The following is a 12,751-nucleotide window of genomic DNA, read 5'->3' as shown; positions in this document are numbered from 1 at the left end:
TGCTTGTCTCTTCTGGGAGCAAACTTTTCTTTTCCCGATTGTACTTCGGTGTTCCATTAGGGAAAAAACAAAACAAAACAAAACCAAAAACCAACATCCCTATCTTGCTTTCTCTTTAAGAAATGATTCAAACCACAAGAGTAGGTTCCTTATCTCTTGCCCAGTAGCTGCGGGTGAAAACAATCCTTCAAGAGAGAAAGCTTTCAGCTACTATGGCAGTGCAGTTCTTGGCGTTTCTCTCTGCCATTAAGAGAGAGAACGAACCTGCTTGGTGTGTTTAAGCAGTATTGAGAAGTCAGGCTGGTGTAGGTAAGCTATCCCATTCCTCTGCATTCATCTGCTATCTAAGCAAGCAGTTAAGCAATGGATGTTTTTACTTAATTTTTTTAAAGAACTAGTTTGAAAACTAGCTGACTCATGCTAGAGTTGATTCCCTATTTCCCCCTACAGCTGCTTACCTAACACAACATCGTTGTTTGTTTGTTTGTTTTTTCTTTTTTTTTCTTTTTTCTTTCTTTTTTTTTTTTTTAGGGTAAATGAACAAATTCTCTTTGCTTTCTGAACTTTGAAGCAGCGACCTTTGAAAAGTACCTGACTCTGACCTGACCTGACACATAAACTTTCTACATGTGAATGCTATTAGTCTTGGCTTCTCCTTGTTCACTCTCTCTGGCTATACTGTCAACATCTTTTATTTTCTACAGCTTTGATTTAAGAAGCGATCCCACTGAAACACCATCAGACTTGTTAGGAATTAGTAGTAACGTAAATATAAATTTTTAGGAAACTTAGAGCAAAAGTTGCTTTGTTCTGTCAGTAAAGAAAAACATAATGAAGTGGAATTAGATTATTTAAGCAGATTCCTAATTTATATTTTTGTATGTTTCTCTGTTACAGCTTTGCTCACATACAATTGCCCTGTTGGAACACAGTTAACTGTTTTTGTAGCAGAACTATAGTTCACCTTCAGCAGATCTCAGTAATGTTGAACGTGAGCTAAATTCATCTTTGTATAGTATAATATAATAAATAGTAACAGTTATGCCTTGCAATATTTTAATGTAAGATGCCTGCCTTAATTGTTCTGTACTGCTCCTTTGCTGATCTTAAACCTAACACTAGATGGCAGTTTTTATTTTTATTTTCCTTTATTATTTTTTTTTCTTTCCTGCTGGTGATTGTCCATTTGTTCTTACAGAATCACCAAGGTTGGAAGAGATCTCTAAGATCACCCAGTCCAACCGTCCACGTATCACCAGTATCTCCCCACTAAACCATGTCCCTCAGTACAACATGGACAGCAATAGAGAACTCCTTTGGGTGTCTTCGTTGGTACAACGGATGTGAATATATCACTGCTTTCCCCAGAAAGGTTCAGACTGAGTCTGAAATATAACTGATACATCATTCAAAATATTTAGTCTCAGTAAGTAGGTGCCATTCTGTAGTAAGGATTTAAAATCCACTTTGAGCTCTAATATTACTAGCTTTTAGCTGGAGTTCAGATGCGTGGTACCCTGAATGTCTCAGGCCTAAATATGTATTCTTCAGGTACACAAATTATTGGAATTGAAAGAAGCTCTAGTTACAGCTCTAGCGTAGCAGTTGTTAACATAAACAGTCAGCCTTCCACAGATGTTTAAAACTTTATTTTTTTAAAGCGGTTGTTATATTTCTTTATTGTTTTTTATTTCAAAAAGCAGGGCCGTATAATTATCCAATATGAAACACAAGTGTTGTGAGTACCTCCTCGGTCTTGGTTCAGCAAACTATAAAATACTTAGTAAATCCAGTTTTAAATGGACTTGAGGTAAGCGGAGCTTTTCTTTGTTTGCTAGACTGAGCTGCCAGCACGAAACAAAATGAGGTGGTCTAGTTCTGCAAAAGCAAAGCAGTTCCTAAATTTCTATGTTCTCCCTGGGTTATCTTCTAGCTTTTTTTCTCCTAATGATTATGTTTCCTACAGATTAAACAATGCAAAAATAAAGCTTGGTAGACAATTTTAATAAAACTTTGTTCTCTGTTAAAACACAGAACAAAAGTTAACCTGCCTAATCTTCTACTACAAGCACCTTGCTCTTGATGCAGTATTCATCTGAAAGAAGTTATGCGTTGAGTAGAAGAGCCAGCCTTTCCAAGCCAGATTGCTGAGTATCTTCTGGGATCCTAACACTAGCATGTATATCTGCATAGATCCAGCAGGGTCCAAATTTAACTTCTTGAAGGCTATGGTTTTCAGTAATTGAAACACAGTGTCTACATTTCTAGTTAGAGTGGAGATTTATTCAATCAAGGATCCTATTCCTCCTAAACAGGAGGGAGAACGACTAATTAGAAAGGTGGATGGTGATAGGGCAGCGGAGAATGGTTTAAAACTGAGACAGGGGAGGTTTAGGTTAGATATTAGGAGGAAGTTTTTCAGCCAGAGGTTGGTGAAGCACTGGAACAGGTTGCCCAAGGAGGTTGTGGATGCCCCATCCCTGGAGGAATTCAAGGCCAGGCTGGATGTGGCTCTGGGCAGCCTGGTCTGGTGGTTGGTGACCCTGCACATAGCAGGGGGTTGAAACTAGGTGGTCTTTGAGGTCCTTTTCAACACAGGCCATTCTGTGATTCTATTCAACACTTACTGTAGCACGGAACGATAAGTGCTAGCTTGGATGAAGTTTGAGATTTAAGATTGTCTAGCTTTTGATACACATTTATGCATTTTTATTTTGGTGATATTTAAAATAAAATGCTAAGGTACACTGTGCTAGCTCTGCAGGTATATCTTGTAAACAGGTACCAGAGCGTATCCTCTTCTCAGCATTTAAGCTGAGAAAGCTGTTTAATCCACAGACCAGTTTCTGCCCTTGGCAATCTCTGTGATGTCCAGAGGTTTGCAGAAGCAAATAACTGCATGTATTTTGGCCCTTTATGCACGGTACACGTTTTAGTAGGTTAGGGACCATAAATACAAGGCCTCAGTGGGATACTGATTGTCTTATTTCTCAAAGAAGGGATGTTCAGCATAAGTCTAGCATCTGAATTCTGATTTTGTAATTAATACAATTAACATTTCATGTTTAGCACAGTGCCAAGCATATTTCACTTTTTGGGAAGGAAAAGGTAACATAGCTTTCATATATTGTAATTACAAGATATTAAAGACTGAAGATACAGAGAAGGGCTGACCTGCCGAGTCAGTGATTGGGTAACCTTCCTCTTGTTTCCAATTAGCATTGCTTCTAATGATTGAAAAAACTGAATAAGGAGGTAAGAGTGTATATTGTCACCTGTCTTCCTTGTAACAACGGTGGCAGTGAGAGTGATTCTGAGGTGAACAGTTTACTTTGACTCTCTTGTACCTTCCTATTTTATTTCCAAATGCTGTCTCTGCTGGTGCTGTTAATGCTACTGGTCTTTATGGAAATGCCATCAGTTCTGCTTTTAAATCTTTCAATATATCGAGTCAAACTGCATCTCTGGATCTAACATGTAACTTGCAAGCAGTCAGCACAGCAGACTCCCTACATTTGGGTGGTGCCAGCTCAGGTCTGGTAGCCAAACCAAATCCCCAGCATACAGGAGGAACCCAGCCCAGTCTGAAAAGATTGCTGACGGGCAGAAAACCGTAAGTGCAGCGATACAGCTAAGGAGTATCAGCCTTTTGTACAGTAAAGCTAACAAAAATAGCAACATTTGCCCTTCTGAGATGCTTGACCTTTCCTCCATGTTCTACTTCCTTATGCCAGAGGGTCTCCCAAACAGTCTACAATAAAAATACAGAGTCCCTTTGCATCACTCACCATCAGATGAAAGTTCTACTCTATCAGATCCATAACACCGATTATATTTGGGGCCTCTTTTCAACATAAATTTTGTTTGAAGGTTTTGTCATTCAGCTTCAGATCCGAAATACTTCCTTAGTATTCTGGAACATAACACCATTCCTGAATGCATGTTTCTCCTGGAGAAACGGGGGATGGAACAATGACCTCTCCTATGGGAACAGGCTTATATAAGTCACTGGTTAGGTATCTATTTTAGAAGCCATGAGTAAGGAGCTACATAGCTAAAGATGCCCTATTGATCACCATGCGTGCTAACAACTGTGAATTTGTATTTTAAGTATGCCAGACTTTAGAAGTCTCTGACATTCTCCTCCAGGTTAAAAATGCCCTTTTTTCCTCCTTTTTGTAAATATGCTTAAAAATGGAGTTAGCAGTTAGCAGAAGGCACCTACTTGGTTACTGTACGTTGCAACTTGTGTATCTTTCACTGACTGAAAAACTAACCTTTGCACTTAGTTACACCCCGCAAATAGGCAGTGAGGGTTCCAATCCTCTGAGTGCAGCTCACTGCAGCAGCTCCACAACCTGGTTGTGCAGGCACTCAGAGGGACTACCTGCACATGCAGAAGTTCTCAGAAGCAGGACCTCCATTTCTGACTTTTTGCTTGTGCCACCATTAAAATAAAACTAAAACCAATCTACACTATATTCTTTATCCTATGTAATGCTGAAGGTTTCAGAGGTTTGAAGTTAGAACCTGGAAAGACTCCTAACTGAAAACTGGATGGTTATACATCTGTCAGAATCATCCCGCTGTGCTGGCGATGTACGGAAGGCACTCTGTGGCAGGGAGGTACCAGGTCAGGTATTTCAAACACTTGAAGTCTTGGCAGCTTGACTTCAAAAACATATATGAAACCTCCTTTGATGCTTCTTATTCTGGTTCATGGCTCCATCTATAAAAGCTCTATTTTTCCAATGCAGCAAAATTAAAAAACTTTCATGTGGTCAGAGGGGCTGGCCCAAGAAGAGGATGTTCATACAGATGTAGCTTCTAGTCTTTGTTACTAGTTGTCTCTGAAACACATGGAAAAAAATAACATAATTAATTTAGGGTAAAGCTTGGTATTCAGAATATCCTACAGGAATTCAAGGTGCAAGTTCCCTGAAGTATCACAGCACAAAGGGGCATCTGCTTTTCTCCACGATCTGTAAGGATGTTCTGTCTGGACGTGAAGCAGCCACATGTAGCTACCAGCTGTGCTTCCTCTTCTCCCACCCATTCACACACAGCCTTCTTCTTCCAGGCTTTATTTGTGTGAAATCCAGAGAGCCATTCAACACCCTTAGAATGCGTTCTCTCGTTCAGAACTGAACCTCAACTACCTTTAAAGCACTGTTTATTTTGTGCTGCAATCAGCTCATATCTTTTCAGTCATATCCTCTCAGAGGCAAAGGCTCGGAATGCTTTGATCTCTCACGGTGTACGAATGTTTCCATTCCCTTCAGCAATCTTGCTTCCCTGCCCAGAACCTTTAGTTCTTCAATATCCTTTCAAGATGGAAAAACTGCTTCCTTACATAACCGCATCCCAGATGTAAATGGTCACTGTCCCATTCTTAGTGCTGTTTGCTTTTCATGCTCACAGCTGTTTGCTGAGCAGTCTGCACTCGCATGCTCCTATCTGAGATGTGCTACAGAGAAACAGGTGGGGCTGCTCTTCCTGCATCCCTTGAAATACTGTTGATGAGAATACTACCAAGGCAAGCAAGTGCAGAAAGTGTTTCAATCAAGCTGCAATCATCACACGATAAAATCTCTTGGTCTTCATTAGAATGTCACTGGGCTGTTTTTTTGTTTTTTTTTTGAGAACCTATCTTTCTATACTGGCCCAAGAAGATGGCTTGCAAAACCCTTGCATAGCCTTTCAGATGTGTGTTTCTAGTCCTGTCCAGTAACGTGCGCACTCTGCTGGAACACAGAAGTTTGGTGCTTCCTATTTACCTCCCATCAAACCAAACTCCGTGTTCTCCCAGCACATCAGGAAGGTCAATGGGTGTAGAGTGACTCGCTGGCCTGTTGGAGGGCTCTGCGGTTCAAGAGCCAGAGCAAACACTTAGCAGTGCTAGGAGACCAAAGACTTACCTAGGTATGAAAGGTTTGTTGGGAAGCCATGAAAGGCAGTGGTGCAAGGACCCCCTGCTGAAACTGAACTCTATGAGTACTCAATAACCCAGAGACACTGGGAGCACAGTTACATGTGCAAGCCATTAGGAGAGAGGGCCTATGCTGGCCCCTCAGCAATGCCACTGGGCAATGACTGCCTTCTGGGGCACAGACACTCACACAACTGCTGCCTTACATGGTGAACTCCCAGCGAGTGTAGGATTCTCAGTGAGTGCTGAGGAAGAAGAAATAACTTGCAGAAAGAATGTGATGACAGAAAAGTGAATATAATTCCTAAGTCTGCTGGAGAGATAGTCCTAGTCCTGTCCCCTCACGTAATTCCCTTAGCTGCTATTATAATTCTCCAAAGGCAATTCATTTGCTCTGTCATTTCTGCTTCTCCCCATGTGACTGTGTTTGCTGTAAAACATGCCTTCATCCCAGTGCTACACTGCTGATTTCAGCTGATAATGAAGACAAGTGGGATGTTCATCATAGGATAGAATCACACAGCAGTGTTAAGACATTAACCTGTAAAAGCGAGTGTGGCAAATAATAATGAGAAGTTATGTTTTTAACTTCGGATTCTATTTTCACAGACTACATGTTGCAGTCCAGCACTCTCCCCAGACCAGGATAACTTATAGCATCACAGAATGGTTTGGGTTGGAATGTATTCTATAGTTTATGAAAAAAGCAGAATCACACTTAGCAAAAAGCAACAGTATTTCTTAACATTAATAAAAATATTTATGACTATCTTGTCATAAAAAGCAGCAGCTGTAGCCAGGGACAGGGACAAGATGTGCACAGTAGGGACAGCACAGCTTCTCTCCTGAGCAAGAACCCATGCAGTCCTTCTCTCCTCTGTCAACATACCTATCTCTGTCGCTGCTGCGCCATCCACAGCTTCTCCTGTTTCCTCTTCTTTTGTTTCAGGCCCTCCACTTACTATCTGACTGAGCAGCTCAGTTTCCACCTGTTCTCCCGTCTCACCTGGGAACGGTAATGATGGAGATCAAATTAGGATTCTCTGTAAAAGCACTGCATGTCCCAGCTCCTTCCTGGTTTTGCTTTGGCAAAACCTCACAGGGGCACTGCACAGAGGTACAGAGCTCAATGGGTCAGCAAGGAGCAACCAAGATACTCCCCATTGCTTTCTGTCATCCAGTCACATGCCCATAAAATCCTCCCCATGCTTTCACCAATTCCCCATGGCACTCTCTTGACTAAACATAGTAAGCACCAGCTCTGCTCAAACCACTTTTTTCCAGGTTTTGGGTTTTATTTTAGGTATATGCAGTTTTATTTGCAATGGGAACAAAACAATAATGTGCCATCCAGCCTGCAGCAGAGAAGCTGCTACATAATTCATCTTTACTCACGCAGCTACTAAAGAATAAAGGGAAACAAAACAAGTCCTAAGTATCTTATATACCAGGGTGTAAAAATGGAAAGTCTCTTCATCACACAACTCATGGAAAGAAAACACATACAAGTTAACATGCTGTCATTCCACATTATTTCTAGTTTGATCAAATAAGAGCAAAACTCAATTTCTTGCCCTGCAAGCATGAGTTGCTTGATGGCCAAAGTCCTGTGACTGATCCCCAGGCAAACATCCAGCTCCAGGTGTCTGTGCGCAGGAGATCCCACTGCATTCCTCGGATGGTGCTGTCCTGCATCCAGTGCTGCATCATGAAGCTTGGAAATGGTCATTAATGACATTGGAGTTTTCAGCTGGGTGAAATTCCATTTTATACAAGTGGGCATCCCATCATTTACTTCTTACATAAAATGAGACCTTATTCCAAATGACAGATCTCCATTTTATGTAGAAGAAAACCTCAAAGCTCTTTCACAAAGAGACACAGTGGAGGACAAGTCAACGCTCATGCTCAGCTATTGGAATGCAGTCAAATTTATGCAGCCAGCTCGGGCACAGCAAAGCTGCACAGTTAAGAAGCAGCACATGGGTTTCCCATTAATCAGTCCATCTGCATTTTGCACTTTTTCAGTGTGGATGTGGAGTGAGGAAGTCCACAGATTACACATTTCTCTGCAGAGAAATACTTCTGGTGTGTTTCACCTGCTTATTCTCTGAAGAGTTGCTCCCTGAGGCAGTATCTAATTCTTCACTAGGCTGTTTTGTACCAGTTAGGAGAAAGTTGATTTCTCCTGTGAAGTGTTCACCTTCTACAGCCAGACGTATGTTCTCAGGGCACCAACCCAAAGAGACAGCCTGCAGCCTCTGGCCTACATCCCAAGCTGGCAAGACCCAGGGATCTTTGGGGAGGGGGTCCTCCACCTCTGTCTCCATTATGATTATTTGGTCACCAGGCTTTCAAAATGGTGTATGCCAGGGGCATATCAAAGAGCTGCTTCTTCCTCTACAGCTAGTCATCTACCCTCCAACTTCATGTGAATAGGGACAGTTGCTTTATTATTAATAAAGATAACTAAGTAATAGAGCTTTTGGTCTTGGCAGATAGGAAGCATTGTGACTGAGATACACAGAAATACAGCCTTTAAATGAGGGGTATGGTGGGGCTTCTCACCAAGAAAGGGTATGAACTGAAATAGCAGAGCTAACGACTGATTTATTACAGCTTGCATTTGTGAGCCTGAGGCTTTCCCAGCCACATCCTTATGTGCTCTGCATTGGACAGACCCCGTGGCCAAAATTCTGCCTCCAGAACCTCTCTGGTGGCTGTCATTAAACTCAAAAGGACCCCCTGACAAGTCTCTGGAAACAGAATTTGGTCTCCAGAGTTTACAAAAGCACAAATATTACCCTCAATGAAGTGGTCCTCTTCAGCAATATGCACTTTCTTGATGGTTTCCACCACAAAGCTGTCAGTGCCTTCCACCAGCCCGCTGTCATCTGCTGGTTGTGGAGCTGGTGGCCCACCACTGTCCCTCAGTGCTGGCGGTGGAGTCCCACTGCTTTCCTCTCGCCACACAGATGGCAGCTCTGAGCTCTGCTCCGGTGCTACACGTGGCGGCTCAGTACCCTCCGGCTCCTCTCTCTCAGGGACCAAGTCAATCTTTGGTTCCAAGGCGGGAGTCACAGCTGTGGCCTCTTCCCCTGGCAGGTGGTCGCCCAATCTCAGCTCCTCAGAGGCCAGGCTCACACCCTCCACTGCATCCAGCTGTGTTTGGTCAGCTATGGTTTCATAATCATCAGCAATCGGGGAGTTCTCCCCAGATGATGCTATCAGTCATGGCAAAGGAAAGAAAGAGAAACACAGATAATTCAGTGGGCACTTCAGTTAGGTGAGAAATGAGCTGGGCCTGCACCACACAAGCACTGCCTGTCAGAGCTCACACCTGGCTATCAATAGTTCTCACATATACCCAGAGAGGCTGTGGATTCTCCTTCTCTGGAGATGCTCAATATCCACCAGGATGCCTACCTGTAGTGGGGGTTGGACTAGGTGAGCACCAGAGGTTCCTTCTAACCCCTGATACTGTGATGTACAATACAACTTTACATGAAAAGAGTTGACATTTCACCTTAAGGATCTGAAGTGTGCAGCAGTTTTGCCAGATGATGGGATGCAGTTCCAGGAAGCAACTTTTCCTGCCCCAAAGCAAGCATGAGGTCAACATGCTGAGCAATGATTACTGCCCCATGAACATCTACTGGTGCCTATAGGTGGGCTACACAGCAAACTCTGGAAATACCCTTCTCAGCCCAGAGCGAGACCACGGCTATTTCTTAAAACAAACATCAGTGTTGTGTTTTTTTTTTTAATTTCTTTTTTGTTCCGTTATTAAGTACTAAACTACCATTGACATGACTTTGTCCAGCAAGCCGTTCAATGACAGGAATACTCACCTAAATAAAACTTCCTCTTCTTTCACATCTTGTACTTAATCGAAGCAACAGGCCTTCTTGACAGGCAAAAGTTACCCACAAAGATATGCCAAAATTGCCCTGACAGGTATTCAGTGATAAATGTTGAAGACTCAGAATGAGCTCTACGTACCTATCAGGTCGGTTTAATCACTTTCTAATTAAATTCAATTTGATGAGAACTTGAGCTTAACCTTCTCAAAAGGAATGTCAGGATCGAAAGATTGGGAGGTCATGCACAAAATTTGTTATGTAATAATCATGAGATCTGGCTGAATTGCATTTTCTGGGGAAATTATTACTATAGTGTCAAAGCTTGTGAGCAGAACTGCATGGCAATTTGTACACACACAGATCAACAATGAAAATAAATGCAATGCATCTCGCTTTTGAATAGGTTGCTGGAATACTGCTGCTTTTTAGATAAACTCACAGCTCTTTTGAGGCACCCAAGCAAAGCAGCTCCCCAGGAAGCATCACCGAGTCAGTGTGTGCAGGCACAGGGAAGGGCAGCTGAACTGGGATGGGAGCAGGACCAGGAGATATGAGGCATCAAGAGATACAGAAAGCAACTTGGACTATGGGACATGTAAAATCTTGTTTGTCCTGGGAACTGTAAAAGCACCCGAGGAGAGGCTAAACCCCCACCAAAAAAACATGACAAGGAGCCAGGCCTCATGCTGAGCAGCGGCGAGCAGACATCTCAGGGGCTTTGCTTTTTCAGCTGCCTCCTGAGCTCAGCAGAGGACCAGAGGAGACCATGAGGACACCCAGGGGAGAACCTCTTCAGCTCACTCAGTTCCTGTGGTGACAATCAAAGCGGGGCAGGCACCGAGCTGCTTTGTGGTCCTAGACCTCATCACTCCTCACAGTGCCTCATTGGCACTGTAATTAATCTGTGTGCCAGCTGGATGTCAGCAAGGCTTAAGGCCACATGGTGAAACGCCAGGTCTTCAATGCATCAGTTATTAAGGTATTGCCACGAGCTGTATTATGGCTTGCTTATAACACTGCATTGGGATTATGCATGTTACAGCATGAGCAGGCAATGGCTAAATCTGTCAGCTTAACTTCTCTGTGTGATTTTTTCCACCTTGTGATGCTTGAAAAACAAAATCTGACAATTCTAAGAATTTGAGGCCGTGATTTAAAGAAGACAGCACACCAGGTTGAAACACCCCGTAAAGGCCTGAGAAGCACACACACGCAGTGAAAGGCCCCTTACATAAAGATCTGCAGCTGTACAGAGGTGCAGTTACAGCACATCAGCCATGTGAGGCAGCCCATACTGCACCCATGTAGCAACAGGACAGGAAGAAATGGTTTTAAACTGGAAGAGATTTAGACTAGATATTAGGAAGAAATTCTTTACCATGAGGATGGTGAGACATTGGAACAGGTTGCCCAGTGAGGTGGTGAATGCCCCTTCCCTGGAGGCATTCAAGGCCAGGCTGGATGGGGCTGTGAGCAACCTGGTCTAGAGGGAGGTGTCCCTGCCTGTAGCAGGGAGTTGGAACTAGGTGATCTTACAGGTTCCTTTCAACCCAAACTGTTCTATGACTCTATATTCCAAGGTGATCTGTGACTGTGTGTATGTCCATCCACTGTATAAATTTCAGCAGCTTCTAGGGTTCGGTAATACTTAGTGGAAGTTACACACCTCCAAGAAGCCACAAAGCACACAGTGCACTAATAGAACAGACTTGATTTTTTCATGCATTATTTTTTACCCCTTCAGACACTTCTCATGCCTTCACCTTGCTTAGCATCAGGTGAGTGGGGAGCACTGAAAACCTATGGACAGAAGTAGATGAGTACGAGCCACAAAAACGAGCATGTTATACAGAGCTTTGAATTGGTACTACCAGTAACAGCAACACAACTATAAAAAATTAGTACTGGGATTCTGGATGAACACCAGGCCTCTAATAATATGAATTGGATTATAAAATCCTCTCGTGCAATGAGACATTTGCACTGCTAGAAAGCCTTGAACCATTTCTCTGCTCTCAACTGAGATGCAAAGAATTCTCTAATATGGAAAAAAGAAACCCTCCTGGTAATCTGTTCAATACCTTCATCCTCAAGAATGAAAATCACGTGGCAGCCAGCATTCCTACAATGCCTTATTGTTTTCTTTAGTTTATCATCTATAATTTCCGATTTGGCCATCATTTATAATCTTCCTTTTCCCTGCCGCAGACAATTTCAGCAAATCGTGCACTGAATTCAAGCAGACCACGGTTACAATGCTGTGACTTTTCCTTTTCAAAAGAGCCTCAAGATTTTGTGAGCTACACATCCGTAGAAGGAGATGAAAGACATTTTTTTCTGTTAATGGCACACTTAGAAGCATCTACTTCAAATTCTCCTCTCCTATTCAACTCAGTTAGAAAACAACTAACACATCCAGCTGGTAAGAGCCCAACTGACAGCTGAACACAACACAGGTAGGACATGAGGAGCATTCTACCCATCTGTGCAGTGGGGCTGCTCCATGCTCTGGCTTCATAGCAGCACATTCAGCCTCCCCTCACACAACCCATAGCACCTCAGCGATCGCAACAAACTGTAACATTCCAGGACGAGAAATAAAGAATAAATTGCAAGTGGAAAACTTGGGTGCTGCAGCCAGAATATGGCAGCGGGGAGGTATTCAGAACTGAAGGATAGAGGAAAAAAATGCAGTAAGTTGAAAAGCAAGCAGGTTTTCCCATAGCATTGCGTCGGGATGCAGGTTTTGGAGAGCTCAAGGTTGTTACCTGCAAGTTCCTGTAATAACGGTTCCCAAACTTTGTTGGGGAAAAAATAAAAGGCGAAACACTGCATTTGCAAGATATTATGGAATCTTTGCAGGGCGTTACAGAAAACCTGAGAGGCTGCTGGCTCCCAGCAGCGTGCACTCCAAGGAGCCGAGAGCCCCTCGGGTTTTCCCCATCCCCTATGGGGCACG

At 43.0% G+C, this 12,751-nt stretch overlaps 1 long non-coding RNA gene across 1 annotated transcript; it reads right to left on the bottom strand.

The window, feature by feature from the left end:
• Positions 1-2,553: 2,553 nt before the first annotated feature.
• Positions 2,554-9,893, bottom strand: LOC104910411. Its single transcript, XR_793054.2, has 3 exons — positions 8,734-9,893; positions 6,819-6,935; positions 2,554-4,850 (listed from the first exon to the last, which is right to left on the bottom strand). It is a non-coding gene; the product is annotated as an uncharacterized LOC104910411 (long non-coding RNA).
• Between the last annotated feature and the right edge of the window lie 2,858 nt (positions 9,894-12,751).

Source organism: Meleagris gallopavo, chromosome 3, assembly GCF_000146605.3.
Source record: "Meleagris gallopavo isolate NT-WF06-2002-E0010 breed Aviagen turkey brand Nicholas breeding stock chromosome 3, Turkey_5.1, whole genome shotgun sequence".
NCBI lineage: Eukaryota > Metazoa > Chordata > Aves > Galliformes > Phasianidae > Meleagris > Meleagris gallopavo.
The sequence above is the reverse complement of the archived record's forward strand: the minus strand, read 5'-3'. Positions and strand labels throughout refer to the sequence as shown.